The following is a 19151-nucleotide window of genomic DNA, read 5'->3' as shown; positions in this document are numbered from 1 at the left end:
GGATTGCATCCAGCATCCATGGGGAATCTAAGCCCCCTCTTGATATAGATGTGGAGTGGACACAACCATTCTAAGGTCCACAGGATGGAGAAATAGAGTATGGATTAGAGTGGACTTACTGATATTCTATTCATGAACTATTGTGATTGGTAATCAAAGAAAATGTGGCGTTGGTGTGGAGAAAGTGGCCATGGTGGCTGCTGGGGGTAGGGAATGGGAGGAAGAGATGAGATGTGGGGGCTTTTTCAGGGATTGGAGTTGTCCTGGGTGGTGGTGCAGGGACAGTTACCGGACATTGTATGTCCTCCCATGGCCCACTGGGTGGACTGTGGGAGAGTGTGGGCTACGGTGTGGACTACTGACCATGAGGTGCAGCGGTGCTCAGAGATGTATTCACCAAATGCAATGAATGTCTCATGATGATGAAGGAGGTTGTTGTTGTGAGCGGGGAGGTGGGGTGAGGGGGGTGGGGGGTATATGGGGACCTCATATTTTTTTGAATGTAATATTAAAAAAATAAAGACTATATATATATTTTTTGAGATTCATAAATAATAACAAACTTCTACAATGATTTTTTCTTCATTTTTTCCTAGACTTAATATAATTACAGTCACTGTTTAGTGACTCTTGTCTCATATATCTTTTTCCATCATTTTCCTTCAATTCTTTCTTTGTCTTTATATTTTTAGTTGTGCTCTGCTAAATAGTATATGTACCTAGATTTTTTAAAAATCCAATCGGACAATTTTCAACCTTTAATGGTGTGTTTATTGCAATTAATGATGTATTTTAATTAATTGTTGCCATCTTATTTTGTTTTGTCTGTCTGTCCTTTTTTCCTCGATGCTGTGTTAACCAGTTTCTTTACTTACATTCCTTCTTGCACCTCACTCCTCCCTTCAATTTTCTTCTTCCTGAAAGTACATTTAGAAGTGTTTTCATTTAATGCCTTCTAGTGGCAAATTCTCTTAGTCCTTCTTTGAAAATGTCTTTATTTCACCCTCATTCTTGAATGATGGTTTAGACACCACAAAATTCTAAACTGACAATTATTTTTCTCTCAGTAATTTGAAGACTTTTCTCTCTGTGCCATATTCTGGGTGATTTTTCTCAGTTCTCACTTCCATACCGCTAATTAGCTCTTTGAGTCAAATCTGCTGTTAATCCCATGATATTCCTTTCCTAGGACTGCTGTAATAAAGCACCACAACCTGGGTGGCTTAAAACAACAGAAATTTATATTCCCACAGTTGTGGAGGCCAGAGGTCAGAGACCAAGGGCTGACAGGGTCACGCTTCCACTGACATCTAGAGGACACTGTGTCCCCCTGCCGGTGTCCTGGCTGCTGGTGGCTGTAGGCAATCCTGGGCAATCCTTGACCTGTGGCAGCAAAGGCACGTATCTGCCTGTCAACGCACATGTCTTTCCTTTTACTGTGTTCAGATTTCCCTCTTCTGTTCAATATAACACCAATCATACTGAATTTAGGGTCCACTAATCTGGCATGATCTCGTCTAACTTAAATAATTATGTCTACTCTCAGATGTGACCTTTCCACACAGGCCTCTTCTGTCACTTTTACTGAACCTGTGGTTGGCGCTAGAGATGGTGTATTCTCAGGAGACCTGAATCTCTGGACTGTCCATGTGCCAGCTGGGCCTGAGCCTCAGCAGAGATGCAACTCCTACTCTCCAGTTTGGTGGACTTACCCAGGTCAGCTAACAGGGAGGTGAAGATGGTCAACCAGCACACCAGGGAACCGAGAGTGCCTACAAATGCAAGCAAAATTGCATCCATCAGCCGTGTGGAATCTAAGCCCCCTCTCAGTGTAGAGGTGGAGTGGACATCCCCATCCCAGGGTCCACAGAATGGAGGAATAAAATATGGACTAGAGTGGACTTACTGATACTCTACTATAAAAATATTGTGACTAGTAATAGAAGAAATTGTAGCATTGAGGTGGAGAAAGTGGTCACAGTAGTTGCTGAGGGCAGGGAGAGGGAAGAAGAGATATGGTGTAGAGGCATTTTCAGGACTTGGAGTTGTCCTGCATGATATTGCAGGGTCAGATGCTGAACTTTATATATCCTGCCATAACCCATTGAATGTACAGGGGGAGAGTGTGAACTACAGGGTAAACCCTTATCCATATGGGTGCAGCAGTGCTCTAAAATGTATTCACCGAGTGCGATAAGTGTGCCACAATGATGGTGGAGGTTGTTGGTGTGGGAGGAGTAGGGTAGGCGGGGTGCGGGGTATACGGGAACCTCTTATGTTTTTTAATGTAACATTTTTGAGATGTATATATCTTCAAAAAAATACAATTTACAAAAATGATGTAAGTGGGGGGTGGAGAGTGGGTTATATGGGAACCTCTTATGTTTTTTAAGGTAACATTCTTTGTGATCTATTAACTTCAATTTTTAAAATGTTAAATAAAAAATAAAAAGAATATGTCTACAAAGACCCTTTTTCTTTTTTTTTCATTAGGCAGTTTTATTGAACTATATTCACATACCATATGATCTATCGAATGTGTTTAATCAATGGCTTTTAGTATAATCACAATGTTGTGCATTCATCACCACAAAAATTTTAGAACAATTTCATTACTCCAAAAAGAAAAACTTCACTCTACTTAGCAATACTCCCCCAGCCATACATAACCACTAATCTAATTTAATCTTTATAAATTTATTTATATTTATATTTTACGTAAATGGAAGCATACAATGTGTAGTAATTTGTCTAGTTTCTTTCATTTAGGATAATGTTTTTGTCCGATATTAGCCTTTTGTAGTATTAACATACATTTGGGGGAAACGGACTTTGGCCCAGTGGTTAGGGCGTCCGTCTACCATATGGGAGGTCCGCGGTTCAAACCCCGGGCCTCCTTGACCCATGTGGAGCTGGCCATGCGCAGTGCTGGTGCGCGCAAGGAGTGCCGCGCCACGCAGGGGTGTCCCCCGCGTAGGGGAGCCCCACGCGCAAGGAGTGCACCCGTGAGGAGAGCCGCCCAGCGTGAAAAGAAAGAGCAGCCTGCCCAGGAATGGCGCCGCCCACACTTCCCGCGCCGCTGACGACAACAGAAGCGGACAAAGAAACAAGACGCAGCAAATAGACACCAAGAACAGACAACCGGGGGAGGGGGGGAAATTAAATAAATAAATAAATCTTTTAAAAAAAAAAAAAAAAAAAAAAACATACATTTGTTCAGCTTCAAAGAAAAACTGTCTTATATATGCAATTTTACCCATATTCATATTTCACATGCAATTTTAGTATGCTATACAGTTCCAGATTAAATTTTTTAGCTTTCCTTTCAATAATATACATGACCTTAGATTTTCCCTTTAAACCACTTTTATACCCAAATAATAGTATAGCTAGTTACAAACAATATGTTGGGCTTTCACCTTTTCTATTCATTTCTAAAGAATAACACATCTTTTTTACCAATTCTGCACAAGTTAACCCTCAGCTTTCCATTCTCTAACCTCATTCTATTTTCTGGAGACCGATATTCAAGTTATTAATTCCATGAGATTACACAATATATTTATTGTGCTACTGTGTAGTAGTGCAGTCATATGGTATTTGTCCTTTTGTGTCTGGCTTGCTGCACTCAACATAATGTCCTCCAGGTTCAACCATGTTGTCATATGCATCATGACTTCATTTCTTCTTACAGCTGCATAATATTCTATTGTGTGTATACATCACAGTTTATCCATTCATCAGTTGATGGACAACCATGTTGTTTCCAACTTTGGCAATTGTGAATAAAGCCGCTATGAATATCAGTGTGCAGATGTCTTTTTGTGTCGCTGCTCTCAGTTCTTCTGGGTATATACCCAGTAGTGGTATTGCTGGGTCATGTGGCAAGTCTATATTCAACTTCTTTAGGAACTACCAATCTTCCACAGTGGCTGTATCATTCTACATTCCCACCAACAGTGAATAAGTGTTCCTATCTCTCCACATCCTCTCAAACACTCATATTCTCAGTCTTTTTAAAATTTTATTTATTTTTTTAGTTTAATTGAAGTATATCACTCATACATAAACTTACATAAACAATAAGTGCATAGTAATAGTTGTGACCTTAAAAACAAACATATATAACATCACACAGGGCTCTCATATTTCATCCTACCACCAATACCTTGCATTGTTGTGAAACATTTTTAACTAATGATTAAAGAGCATCCTCAAAATATTACTACTAACTAAAGTATCTTACATTTGGTGTAGTTTCCCCCAACTCGCCCAATTATTATTTTTATATCATTTATACATATATAAACAATATATGTATACTAAAAGTTGTGAACTTATAAAGCAAACATACATAACTTACAAGGATCCCATACATCACCCCACCACCAATACCTTGCATTGTTGTGAGACATTTGTTACAAATTATGAAAGAATGTCATCAAAATCTTACAGCTAACTGTAGTCCTTATCTTAAATTTGGTGTATTTTCCCCCATCCACCTTATTATTTTTTAAACAAATTTTTATAACAGAGGTTATAAACTTACAAAACAATCATGCACATGTGCAGAATTCCCATACAACACCCCTCTATAAACACACCACACCATGGTGGAACATTTGTTACAGAGTATGAGATAATATCATCAGACTATTACCAGGTCCATAGTGTACATTTGGCACACTTTTCCCATACTCCCCCATTATTAACACAGTACATCTTTGGCATAGATGCAAGAATATTGCATTATTACTGTTAACCATAGCCTATAGGTCATTCCAGTTTTATTTTTTCCATGCTTCTCCACATTCGCACCACCCTACAATGGTGATGTATATCTGGTTCTCAAAGTACACTCTTACTTCTGTACCATCAACCACAATTCTCATCCACCTCTGGGTTTACTGTGTTATTCAGTCTCTAGATTTCTTTCAATTGGCATTTACATATCTAAAGTACACTTTTCAACTACATCCCCATTTATAAACCAGTTGTTACTCACTATAGTGTGTTACCATCAACTCTATACATTTCCACACTCTTACAGTAAAGATAATTAAAACTTCTATGTACATTAAACATCAATAGTCCATCTCAGTCCTCCTTTTATCTCCTTTAAGAATCCACTATCTGCCACCAGGTCTTGAAGATGATTTCCTAAATTTTCTTCAAGCAGCTTCATGGTTCTTACTTTTATATTTAGGATTTTGATCCATTTTAAGTTCATTTTTGCATAAGTGTGAGACAGGGGTCCTTTTTCCTTCTTCAGGCTATAGATATCCAGTTCTCTCAGCACCATTTCTGAATGGACTGTTCTGTCCAGGCTTGTAAAAAATCACTTGACCATTGATGTGAAGGTCTGTTTCTAAGCCATCAATTTGGTTCCATTGGTCTATGCGTCTGTCTTTATGCCATTACCATGCTGTTTTTTACCACCGTAGCTAGGTAATATGATTTAAAGTCTGGAAGTGAGAGTCCTCCACTTTTTAAGAAGTTTCTGTCTATTCAGGAACACTTACCCTTCCAAATAAATTTGATAATCGTGTTTTCCATTTATTTTTTTAAATGCTGGTGGAATTTTTATCAGGATAGCATTGAATCTGTGTGAAGCATTTGAATCAATTTGGGTAGAATTGACATCTTAATGATATTTAGTCATCCAATCCATGAGCATGGAATGTTCTTCCAATTATTTAGGACTTTTGTATTTTCTTTAAACAATGAGTTGTAGTTTTCTGAATGCAAGTGATTAACATGGTTGATTACGTCTATTTCTAAATACTTGATTCTTTTTGTCACTACTGAAGTATAGTTTTTTTCCTGACTTCCTCCTCAGATTGTGCATTACCATGTCTTTTAAATCCTATTTCATCTGATCTAAGTATAGGTACTCTGGCTTTTTGTTGTTGTTATTGTTGTCGTTACTGCATGCACGGAACATCTTTTTCCAGCCTTTCACTTGCAAACTATTGGTATCCTTGGGTCTAAGGTGAGTCTCTTGCAGACAGCATATAGATGGCTCATGTTTTCTTACCATCTGCCTGTCTGTGTCTTTTTTTTTTAAGATTTATTTATTTTTATCTATTTCTCTCCCCTTCCCACCCCCACCCCCCAGTTGTCTGCTCCCTGTGTCCATTTGCTGTGTATTCTTCGGTGTCCACTTGCATTCTTGTCAGCAGCACCGGGAATCTGTGTCTCTTTTTGTTGTGTTATCTTGCTGTGTCAGCTCTCCGTGTGTGCGGCGCCACTCCTGGGCAGGCTGTGCTTTTTTTTCTCTCACACTGGGGGGCTCTTCTTATGGAACCCACTCCGTGTGTGTGGTTCCCCTACATGGGGGACACCCCTGCGTGTCACGGCACTCCTTGCACACATCAGCACTGCACATGGGCCAGCTCATCACACAGGTCAGGAGGCCCTAGGTTTGAACCCTGGACCTCCCATGTGGTAGTCGGATGCTTTATCCATTGAGCCAAATCCACTTCCCCTGTCTGTGTCTTTTGATTGGGGAATTTAATCCCCCCATTAACATTAACATTAATATTCAACATTATTACTGTAAAGGCAATTCTTATTTGCCCATTTTGACCTTTGGGTTTTATCTGTCATATTTTATTTTCATCACTCTTTTGAGACTTTCAGTGACTTTTATTGGTAAAATCTTCATTTCTAGACTCTCTTCCAGGCCTCTCTCTCCTGTCTTTTCTTTTCAGACCATAGCACACCCTTTAGTATTTCCTGCAAAGCCAGACTCTTGGTTATAAATCTTTCAGTTTCTGTTTACCTGTGAATATTCTAAACTCACCCTCATTTTTTGAAAGCCAACTTGCCAGATATAAAATTGTTGGCTGGAAGTTTTTCTCTTGCAGTATTTTAAATACATCATATCACTGTCATTTTGCCTCCATGGTTTCTGATGAGAAATCAACACTTAATCGTAGGCCATTCCTTATATGTTATGCATTGCTTTTCTCTTGCTGTTCTCAAACTTCTGTCTTTCTCTTTGGCATCTGACATTCTGATTAGTATGTGTCTTGGAGTTGGTCTATTCAGATTTATTCAGATGGGAATACATTGTACTTCTTGGACATGGATATCTATGTCCTTCAATAGGGTTCGGAAATTTTCTACCATTATTTCTTCAAATATTCCTTCTGCCCCTTTCCCCTTCTCTTCTGGTACACCCATGACATGTACATTGGCATGTCTCTTGCTGTCATTTAATTCTGAGACATTGTTCAATTTTTTCCATTTTTTTCTTCATCTGTTCTTTTGTATGTTCGCTTTTAGAGGCCATTTCTTCAAGCTCACCAATCCTTTCTTCTGCCTTCTCAAATCTGCTTTTATGTAATTCCATTGTATTTTAAATTTCACTTATTGTGCCTTTCATTCTCATAAGATCTTCTCTTTTTCCATGTATGCTTTCAAATTCTTCTTTGTGGTCATCCAATGTCTTCTTAATATCCTTAATCTCTTTAGCTATTTCATTGAATTTATTAAGGAGATTTGTTTGAACTTCTATGATGAGTAGTCCTAACTCATTTATGACATCTGGAGGCTTGTCTTATTCCATTAACTGGGCCATATCTTCCTGTTTCTGGTGTGTATTGTAATTTTTTGTCGATGCCTTGGCATCTGGCTTACTAGATGTATTTGTTCAGGGTGCAGTTTCTCTCTTTAGTTTAGGGCTTTCTTGCCCTTTCTCCCTTGCTGGTTGTATAGTAGGAATCAAGGATGTAGTTGGTGCTATAAGCTGCAGAGGCTCTAGCTGCCCTCATTGCCCCAGGGATCAATGAAGCTTCTCCCAACTTTCTCCTTTGCCAGGGGTAGGGACAGAGCCACAGCTGTGTGGAATAATCCAAGTTGTGCAGGCCTAGACTGTAGTTGCCCAGAGAGACTGATAAAGCTTCATGCCCCTTTCTCCTTTGCCTGGGGTGGGGATGGAGCTGCAGGTGTGGGCAGCAATCTGTGCTATGCAGTCAAAAATGACCGCAGTTACCCCAGTAGACTTCCAACTCTTCAATCTGTGCCAGCTGAATGTACCTGCACCCAGAGAGGCTGGTGCAGGACCTGCCAGCCTCCTCCCTGCTAGGCCTGCAGGCTGATCTGAGTGACAGAAGCCAGTTCCTACCTTCCCTGTGATTTTCAGTCAGCCCTGCTTCTTTTCATGCTGGGGACAGAGTCAAAATGGCAGCTACTGGCCTCCTTCGGACTTGGACAGGTTCAAATTAACTGTTTTTAGGATTATACTTTAGCCCTCCAAGTTTACTAATCAGAAGCTGAAGTCAGTGCCCAACTGTCTTTTCCCCATTTTTGGGAAGTGGAGCTTCCAATTCCAGTCACAGAATAGCTCCCAAGGCAGCCTGTGCCTCCAGTGGAGGATGGGCACCAGCCTCCAGGGTGTGGACCACTTTACTTGTGAATCTGCTCTGCAGATGGGCAGCTTCCTCCTTGCATTCCTTCAAGGATGTCGCAGAATGCCTTCTGGTCTCCCAGAGCCCCTGAACAGGTGCTTTGGGTAGCTCTTGATGATTACTGACTGCCCTGTAGCATGAGCTGACTCTAGGAGCTCCTTACTCTGCCCCCATCTTGCTGGTTGCTCAGTAGCATTCTCAGTCTTTTTAATAGCAGGCATTCTAATAAGTGTGAAATAACATCTCCTTTAGCTTTGATTTGCACTTCTCTAATAGCTAGTGATATTGAACTTTTTTTCAAGTTTTTTGTTTTTTGTTTTTTGTTTTGCCATTTGTATTTCTTCTTTGGACAAATGTCTATGCAACTCTTTTATCCATTTTTTAATTGGGTCACTCGTCCTTTAATTGTTGAGTTGCAGCATCTCTTTACATATCATGGATATTAAACCCTTATTGGACATATGATTTCCAAATATTTTCTCCCATTGAGTTGGCTGCCGTTTCACCTTTTTGACAAAGTCCTTTGATGTGCAAAAGTGTTTAATTTTGAGGAGATCCCATTTATTTATTTTTTCTTTTGTTGTGTGTGCTTTGGGTATAAGGTCCAAGAAACCATGACCTACCACAAGGTCTTTAAGATGTTTCCCTTCATTTGCTCCTTGTAGTTTTATGGTCCTGGCTTTTATATTTAGGTCTCTGATCCATTCTGACTTGATTCTTGTATAGGGAATGAGATAGAGGTCCTCTTTCATTCTTTTGGTTATGGATATCCTGTTCTCCCAGGACCATTTGTTGACAAGACTACATTGTCTTGTTAGCATAGACATAGTAGGTTTGTCAAAAAACAGCTGGCCGTAGAGGTGAGAGTTTATGTACAGAGTCTCAATTCTATTCCATGCTGATCAAAGTGTCTATGCCAGTATCATGCTGTTTTGACTACTGTAGCATTGTAATATGTTTCAAGGTCAGGCAGTGAAATTCCTCACATATTGCTCTTCTTTTTTTTAGCATGTTTTTGGCTGTTCAGGTGCATTTTTCCTTCCAAATGAATTTGGGAATTGACTTTTCTATTTCTGTAAAGTAGGCTGTTAGAATTTTGATTGGGATTGCATTGAATCTATAAATCAGTTTGGATAAGATTTATATCTTCACTATATTTAGCCTTCCAATCCATGAACACAGAATGTCTTTCCATTAGTTTAGGTCTTTGCTGATTTCTTTTAGCATTGTTTTGTGGTTTTCTGCATGTAAGTCCTATACTACTTCTGTTAAATTGATTCCCAGGTATTCGAGTATTTTCATTGCTTTTGTAAATGGATCCCCCCCCCCAATTTCCTCCTCAGATTGTTCAATATTAGTGTACAGAAACATTACTGATTTTTCCATGTTGATCTTGTATCCTGCCACTTTGCTGAACTCATTTATGAGTTCAAGTGGTTTTGTGGTAGACATTTCAGAATTTTCTAAGTAGAGGATCATGTCATCCACAAATTGTGAGTTTTACTTCCACATTTCCTATTTGGATGCCTTTTATTTATTTATTTTTCTTGTCTAATTGCTTTAGCTAGAACTCCTAGCGCAATATTGAATAACAATGGTGACAGTGTGCATCCTTGTCTTGTTCCCAATCTTAGATGGAAAGCTTTCAACCTTTCCCCAGTGAGTATGATGTTGGTTGTGGGTTTTTCATATATGCCTTTTATCATATTGAGTAATTTTCCTTGTATTCCTATATTTGAAGTGTTTTTATCAAGAAGGATGCTGGATTTTGTTGAATGCCTTTTCTGCATTGATTGAGAGGATCATGTGTTTTAATTCCTTCAGTTTATTAATGTGGTGTATTACATTGATTGGTTTTCTTATGTTGAACCATCCTTGTATACCAAGAATAAATCCTGCTTGGTCATGATGTATAACTCTTTGATATGCTGCTGGAATTTTTCCATCTGTGTTCATTAGAGAGATTGGCCTATAATTTTCTTTTCTTGCAATGTCTTTATCTGGCTTTGGTATTAGGGTGATATTGGCTTCATAAAACATGTTGGGTAATTGTCCCTTCTCTACAGCTTTTTGGAAGAGTTTCAATGGGATTGTTGTTAATTTTTCTCAAAATGCTTGATAGAATTCACCTGTGAAGCCATCTGGTCCTGGATTTTCTTTTTGGGAGATTTTTGATTACTGCTTCAATCTCTTTAAATGGGATTGGTTTGTTAAGAACTTGTATTTCTTGTAGCATCAGTGTAGGTTGATTGTGCTTTGCTAGGAATTTGTCTATTTCATCTAGGTTGTCTAGTTTTTTGACATACAGTTTCTCATAATATATCTTATGTTCCTTTTTATTTCTGTGGGGTCAGTCATAAGTTTCTCTCTTCCATTTTCTTTTTTTTTTTTTTTAGATTTTTTAAAAATTTCTCTTCCCCCTCCCCCATTGTCTGTTCTCTGTGTCTATTTGCTGCATGTTCTTCTTTTGTCTGCTTCTGTTGTTGTCAGCAGCATGGGAATCTGTGTTTCTTTTTGTTGTGTCATCTTGCTGTGTCAGCTCTCCATGTGTGTGCGGCACCATTCCTGGGCAGGCTGCACTTTCTTTCGCACTGGGCGGCTCACCTTAAGGGGCGCACTCCTTGCGTGTGGGGCTGTCCTACACGGGGGACACCGCTGCATCGCACGGCACTCCTTGTGCACATCAGCACTGCGCATGGGCCAGCTGCACACAGGTCAAGGAGGCCCGGGGTTTGAACCGCGGACCTCCCATGTGGTAGGCAGATGCCCTATTCACTGGGCCAAGTCCACTTCCCATTCCATTTTCTGATTGTATATATTTGCACCTTCTCTCTTTTTTCTTTATTAGTCTAGCTAGGGGGTTGTCAGTATTATTGATCTCAAGAGTCAACTTTTGTTGATTTTTTCTATTGCTTTCCTGTTCTCCATTTCATTTATTTCTGCTCTAATCTTTATTATCTCTTTCCTCCTGCTTGCTTTGGGAATGTCTTGCTGTTCTTTTTCTATTTTCACTAGTAACACAGTTAAAATATTGATTTTAGCTCTTTCTTCTATTTTAATATAGGCATTTAAGTCTATAAATTTTCTTCTCAAAACTGCCTTCACTGTATCCCATAGATTTTGATAAGTTATGTTCTTATTTTCCTTTGTCTCAATTTTTACTAATTTTGCTTGCAATTTCTTCTTTGACCCACTGGTTATTCAGGAGTGTGTTTTTCAGCCTCCACACATTTGCAAATTTACCTCTTTCCTATTACTGATTTCCAATTTTCATTTCATTGTAATCTGAGGAGGTGCTTTGTATAACTTCAATCTTTTTATATTTATTGAGAGCTGCAGTGTGACCTAACATGTGGTCTATCCTGGAGAAAGATCCACAAGCACTTGAGAAGTATGTATAACCTGCTGATTTGGGATGCAACGTTCTGTGTATGTCTGTCAAATCGTACTCATTTATCATATTGGGGAAGCAGACTTGGCCCAGTGGTTAGGGCATCCATCTACCACATGGGAGGTCCGCGGTTCAAACCCTGGGCCTCCTTGACCCATGTGGAGCTGGCCCATGCACAGTACTGATGCATGCAAGGAGTCCCATGCCACGCAGGGGTGTCCCCTGCGTAGGGAAGCCCCATGCGCAAGGAGTGCTCCCCATAAAGAGAGCCGCCCAGTGCAAAAGAAAGTGCAGCCTGCCTAAGAATGGCACTGCCTACACGGAGAGCTGACACAACAAGATGATGCAACAAAAAGAAACAGAGATTCCCGTGCCACTGACAACAACAGAAGCAGACAAAGAAGAAGACGTAGCAAATAGACACAGAGAACAGACAACCGGGGTGGGAAGGGGGTGGGGGGAAGGGGAGAGAAATAAATAAATAAATCTTTTTAAAAAAACATTTATCATATTGTTCAAGTTCTCTGTATCCTTGTTGATCTTCTTTCTAGTTCTAGCGAATGATGTGAGTGGGGTGTTGAAGTTTCCAGCTATTATTGTAGAGATGTCTATTTCTCCCTTCGGTTTTGCCAGTTTGTCTCATGTATTTTAGGGCACCCTGTTTAGGTGCATAGATACTTATGACTGTTATTTCTTCTTGGTAGATTGTCCCTTTTATTAATATACAATGACCTTCTGTCTCCCTATTTTTCCTATATTAGTATAGCTAACCCTGCTCTTTTTGCATGGAGTATCTTTTTCCAACCTTTCAGCTAGTTTGTATTCCTGAGTCTAAGGTGAGTCTCTTCTAAGCAGCAAATGGATGGCTCATGATTTTTTATCCATTTCATCAGGCTATATCTTTTGATTGGGGAATTTAATCCATTCACATTCAATGATATTACTGTAAATGCATTATTTACTCCCATTTTATTCTTTGGCTTTCATATGGCATATCTTATTTTCATCTGCCTTTTTACCCTTTGGTTACCCTTTCTTCAAATCTTGCCTTCTACAGTCTCCTCCAAGTCTCTCTCTCCTGTCTTCTTCTTTCAAGTTGTAAGGCTCCCTTTAATATTTCCTGCAAAGGTGGATTCTTTTTTACAAACTCCTTTAGTTTCTGATTATTTGTGAATATTTTAAATTCACCTTCATATCTGAAGGACAATTTTCTGGATCAAGAAATCTTGGCTGGCAGTTTTTCTCTTTCAGTATCCTTATTGTATCATACTACATCTTCTCTACTGTGGTTTCTGATGAGAAATCCACACTCAATCTTACTGGGCATCCCTTGTATTTGTTGGTTTGCTTCTCCCTTGCTGCTCTCAGAATTTTCTCTTTATCCTTGGCATTTGGCATTCTATGTATTATGTGTCTGGTGGTAGATTTTTTTCAGATTTATTCTGATAGGGGTACACTGTGCTTCTTGGACATGTAAGTTCATTTCTTTCATGAGAGTTAGGAAACTTGCAGCCATTATTACTCAAATACACTTTCTGCCCCTTTTCCCTTCACTTCTTCTGGAACTCCCATGACACATATGTTGTGTTGTTGCATTTCATGATATCATTCAAATCCCTGAGCCCCTGCTCAATTTTTTCCATTCTTTTCTCTCTTTGATTTTATCTGTTCTGTCCTCTTTATCACTTACTATTTCTTCTATCATTTCAAATTTGCTGTTGTATGTCTGCAATGTGTTTTTTATCTCACCTATTGTGTCTTTCATTCCCATGAGCTCTATTACTTTTTTTTCCCATAAGCCTTTTTTTTTTATCTGCCCCCACACACACGGCTTTTTGTGTGCTGTCTGCTCTCTGTGTCCATTCACTGCAGGCTCTTCTGTGTTCTCACTTGACTTCCTTTTCTGTTGTTGTTGTTGTTGTGTCACCTTGCTGAGTCAGCTCTCTGCAGCATCTGTGGGCCGGGCGGCACTCTGCAGCATCTGCTGGCAAGCCTGCCTTCACAAGGAGGCCCCAGGATGCAAACCGAGGGCCTCCCATATGGTAGATGGGAGCCCAACTGATTGAGCCACAGTAGCTTCCCTCTGTTACTTTATTATTCAGATTTTCAAATTTTTCTTTGTGCTTGTTCAGTGTCCTCTTGATGTCTTTTATCCCATTAGCCATATTGTCTTTCAATTCACTAATTTTTTTAAAGATTCATTTTTTACTTATTTTTCTCCCTTCCCCCCTCCTCCCATCTGCTCTGTGTCCATTTACTGTGTGTTCTTCTGCATCTGCTTGCATTATCAGGCAGCACTGGGAAACTGCATCTCTTTGTTGCTATTGTTGTTGTTGTGTCATCTTGCTGTGTCAGCTCTCCATGTGTGTGGCACCACTCCTGGGTGGGCTGCACTTTTTTCACACAGGGTGACTCTCCTTGTGGGGTGCACACCTTGCATGTGGGGCACCCCTACACGGGGACATCCCTGCATGGCACGGCACTCCTTGCATGCGGCAGCACTGTGCATGGGCCAGCTCACCACACAGATCAGGAGGCCCTGGGGATCGAACTGTGGACCCTCCGTATGGTAGATGGATGCTCTATCAGTTGAACTATGTCCATTTCCCTCAACTCACTAATTTGATTTTGGAAATTTGTGTGCATCTCTATGATTAGTTGTCTCAAATCCTATGTCTCTCTGGGGTTTTGATATATTCCTTTCTTGGGCCATTTCTTCCAGGTTCTCAGTGAGGCTTGTAATTTTTTCTTATGTATAGCCATCTTATTATGATGCTGAGTTTACTCTGGTGCTCAATTTCTCTTTCATAGGAATTTAGCGGTGGAAGGCTGTGTGTTACTGCTGTTCTTTGATTCTTGGTTCAGCCTGTTCTGAGTCCTTAGGATTGTCCCTGTTAGTTGCTCAAATCTGGGTCCTGGACCCAGTAATGGGTTGTAGACCTGCTTCCAAGGACCTTGTGGAGGCTGTAAAGGCCAGGAAAAGCCTCTCTTATTTACTTTTTTTTTTTTTGAGGTACCGGGGGCTAGGGATTGAGCCCGGGGCCTTGTACGTGGGAAGCCAGCCCTCAGCCAGAGCCACATCAGCTTCCCTGAGTTGGTGTTTTCATTTTGCTGTTTGTTTTTGTTTTTTTCTGGAAGCCCCAGGAACTGAACCCAGGACCTCCCATGTGGGAGGCGGGCACTCAATCACTTGAGCCACATTCACTCCCTCTTATTGACCTTTGGTTTCCTCACATGCACTCCTCAGTCAGCCAGCAGATGGTGCTCTTTGACAGCCCTCTCAGTTCGATGCTGGGTGGGAGTGTGTTTGCTGCAACACCAACCAGATCAATGTGGCAGATAATCCTGCCTAGAGGCTAGGAGCCTCAGAATTCAAACTTTCTCAGAGGCAGTTCTCCAACCTTTGCTGGCAGCCCCGTCCCTTTTTCTGGGTAGAAAATAATTCCACTCACCTCTGTGTTCTCAACAGCCAGTCCCAGTTGGTAGGGAGGGAGATTGAGAGGGTCGGAGCTCCTTAGTCCCTTGCTTCTCAAGGCAACAATGGCACGGCCCCAGCCAGCCAGGAAGGGCTCAGGAACACAGCAGACCAAACCTGTGGGTCAAAAGCTGAGTCAGCCTTAGGCTGTGTCCCTCTGTCTCCCGTTTCCTGCAGAGGTGGATCCTTGGGGCCCCTTTGTCTGAAGCCACCAGCCTGGAGGCCTGAGAATTCAAGCGTCTACATGTGGGGGAGGGTGCTGGCATGTGCAGCTGCCGCTTTTAACTCAGTTTTGCCATTGTGATTCTTTTCCTTTGCCCATCTCCTAGTCTCCTAAATCCTAGATTTTTTTCCAGGTTGTTTCTACCTGTCTGTATTAGTCACCCAAAGGAGTGCCAATACAAAGTTCCAGAAATCTGTTGGATTTTATAAAGGGTATTTATCTGGGGTAAAAGCTTACAGTTGCCAGGCCATAAAGCATAGGTTACTTCCCTCACCAAAGTCCGTCACCACATTTTGGAGCAAGATGGCTGCCAACGTCTGCAAGGGTTTGGGTTCCTGGGCTCCTCTCTTCCCAGGGTTCATTTGTTTCTGGGCTCATTTGCTCTGCTTTCTCCACAAGGCCAACTGTAGACTATCAGGTGAACAGCTTCTCTCTCTCTTCCCTGCTGTGTGTAATTGAGCCTTCTCTCTGCTCTTCTGTGGGCTTACTTCCCTGGGCTCCAGCATTAAAATTACAAACTCCCAGGAAGTGGCTGTAGCTCAATCAGTTGGGCTCCCATCTACCATATGGGAGGTCCTGGGTTCACGTCCTGGGGCCTCCTTTTGAAGGCAGGCTCGCTGCACGCTGCAGAGTGCTGCCCAGCCAGCAGGCACCACAGAGAGCCAACTCAGCAAGGTAACGCAACAAAAAGGGAGACAAACGAAAACATAGAAGAGCACACAGCGAATGCACACAGAGAGCAGACAGCAAGCAAGCTGCAAGGGGGGAGGGAAAATAAAAATAAATAAATACAGACACAGAAGATCACACAGTGAGTGGACACACAGAGCAGACAGCACACAAAAAGCCACAAGGGGGCAGGGATTAAAAAACTTACAAACTCCCTTCTCTGCAGTGCGGTTTCTCTATGAGTCCTGCCCACCAAGGGGTGGGGACTCCGCATTCTACTGACATAGCCCAATCAAAGCTTCAATCATTATTTAATCAAGTAAAACAGAAACCTCTGAATCCAATATAATCTAATATGCCCAGAGGGACAGACCAGTTTACAACCATAACCCAAAATCTCTTTTTGGAATTCATGAATAGTATCAAACTGCTACACTGTCCTTTAGATATTTTTCTGGGAGAGAAAAGAGTTCCATGTCTTTCTAGTGCACTGTCTTCTAGAAATCTGCCTTATTTCTTAATAAGGTCACATTCTGTGGTTCTGCTCGAATCAGAAGTTTGAGGGCACATTATTCAACCCAGGACACCCATCCATAGAGTTTTAAATTTCAGTGACCATGGATTTCATTTCTAGAAGCTCATATTTTGGTACTTTTTCAAATCTGCTTGTTCTTTATTAACATTAACACACTCTCTCTCTTTTCATTGTTCTTTTTGTTGTTGTTTTGTTTTTTCACTCTTTTTATATTAGTTTTCTTTTTCACTCCCCTCCCTTAGTAACCTTTAATCTTCTTTCTTTCCATTTGAATTTGTAAGTGATGTACAATATTTGTCCTTATGTGCCTTGTTTATTTCACTGAGCATAAAGTTTTCAAGGTTCTTCCATGTTGCAGTATGTCTTAGAACTTGATTCTTTCTTAGGGCCAAATATTCCAGTGTGTTTATGTTCTACATTTCGTTTGTCCATTCATTTGTTGTTGGATGCTAAGATTGTTTCCACCTTTTGGCTATTGTGAATAATGCTGCTATAGACATTAGTGTAAAGTAATCTGTTTGAGACCCTATTTTCACTGTTTTGGATATATGCCTAGAAGTGGAATTGATGAATCATATGGTAATTCTATTAATATATTTAACTTTTTGAGGAACCACCATATTACTTTCCACAGAGGTTGTACTATTTTACAGTTCAACCAACAATGCACTAGAATCCCAGCTTCCTACATCCTCTCTAACAGTTGTTATTTTCATTTTTTAAATTATAGCCACCCTTGCAGATGTGAAGTAGTATCTCATTATGGTTTTGATTTGCATTTCCCTAATGGCTAATGATGTTGAATATCTTTTCATGTGTATATTGGTCATTGTTATATCTTCTTTACAGGAATATCTATTCAAGTGCTTTGCCAATTTTTAAATTGGGTTGTTTGTGTTTTTGCTATTGTGTTGTAAGAGTTCTTTATATATTCTGGTTATTAGGTCCTTACTTGATATATAGGTTGCAAGTATTTTCTCCCATTCTGTAAGTTGTCTTTTCACTTTATTGATAATTTCTTTATGTGAGCAAATGCTTTTAATTTCAATAAAGTCAAATTTATCTATTTCTTTTGTTGTTCATACTTTGCTGTCATAGCTAAGAAACCATTGCCAAATCCCAGGTCCTGAAACTTTGTTCTATGTTATCTTCTAAGGTTTTATAGTTTTAACTCTTATATTTAGGTCCTTGGTCCATTCTGAGTTGAATTTGTATATGGTGTGAGGTAGGGGGTCTAACTTCACTCTTTTGTATGGGTATCTCAGTTTACCCAACACCATTTGTTGGATAGTCTATTCCTTCCCCCATTGCATGTCCTTAGCACCCTTGTCAAAACTTAGTTGGCCATAGATGTGTGAGTCTATTTCTTGACTTTCAATCCTGTTCCCTTGGTTTATTTGTCTATCTTTAGGTCAGTACCTCACTGTTTTGATTGCAGTAGCTTTGCAGTACAATTTGAAATCAGGAAGTGTGAGTCTTCCGACTTTGTTCTTGCTTTTCAAATGACTTTTTCTTTTTTTAAATGCAATTTTAAAATTTGTTCTTTTGCCTTTAATCATTCCAAGACAATTTACTTTTAAATTTCTAGTCAATGTTTATCTCGAGTGAATTTTTTGATGTTCTTACTCTATATTCGTGGTATCCGCTGACTCTCACTTGTAGCAGGTTGTCTCTGTGAGACTTCTGTGATTTGGGGCCTGGATTTACATGGGAGTCCTGTGCAGCCCGGAGTGTCCCTTTGGAGAAGGTACCACAAGCCCGAGACTCCTTTTATGTTCATTTCTTGGCTCCTTGGCCCTGGGAACCACAAAGGGTGATGCTACCCCATCTGCAAACTGGATGAGGGCAAGCAAAGGTTACAATTTCACAGGGAGACTATTTTTTTCATCCAGATCCCAGGAAGAGACAGAGAAGCTTCCTTGCCACCTTGCTTGTCCCCCTCTTCTCGGGTGTGCCCTTTGAAGCCCATACCCTCCTTTCCTCACTCAGCCAAGGCCTTGCCTCTGGTCCCGTGTGGCCATTAGCTGAAGCCCTTGATCCTGAGGCTGGCGGCTGCAGCCGGGCAGCCCCCACTCTCGCTGTCTGGTTTCCTACTCTACTATGCTTTTGGCCCCTGGGGGCTTCCCTTCCTCTCTTGTAATCTCAGTTACATATTTTTCAAGGATGTTCATTATATTGTATCCATCAATTCCAGCTGTTTCTTTTTTGCAAGGGTTTTCAGGTTATTCTGCTGACAGTTTTGCTGGAAAGATTATCTGTTTTCACACATCTTGTTGAATATTTCTTTTTTACTTAGGCAACTTCCATAAAGTTTTTTCGTTGTACATGTTACCTCTCCATCTTTACAGGAAAAGCTCTTCCTCCCATTGCAGGGTCCAGGTGGAAATCCCACCTTCTTACATCATCAATACACGAACTGAACTGTGTCCTCAGCCTGTGAGGAA

The 19151-nt window shown here is 40.5% G+C and overlaps 1 long non-coding RNA gene across 1 annotated transcript; it reads right to left on the bottom strand.

The window, feature by feature from the left end:
- Positions 1 to 687: 687 nt before the first annotated feature.
- LOC131280676 (uncharacterized) lies at positions 688 to 15389 on the bottom strand. Its single transcript, XR_009188409.1, has 3 exons — positions 15258 to 15389; positions 1713 to 1772; positions 688 to 917 (listed from the first exon to the last, which is right to left on the bottom strand). It is a non-coding gene; the product is annotated as an uncharacterized lncRNA (long non-coding RNA).
- Between the last annotated feature and the right edge of the window lie 3762 nt (positions 15390 to 19151).

The sequence above is a fragment of the Dasypus novemcinctus genome, chromosome 12 (genome assembly GCF_030445035.2).
Source record: "Dasypus novemcinctus isolate mDasNov1 chromosome 12, mDasNov1.1.hap2, whole genome shotgun sequence".
Classification (NCBI taxonomy): domain Eukaryota; kingdom Metazoa; phylum Chordata; class Mammalia; order Cingulata; family Dasypodidae; genus Dasypus; species Dasypus novemcinctus.
The sequence above is the reverse complement of the archived record's forward strand: the minus strand, read 5'-3'. Positions and strand labels throughout refer to the sequence as shown.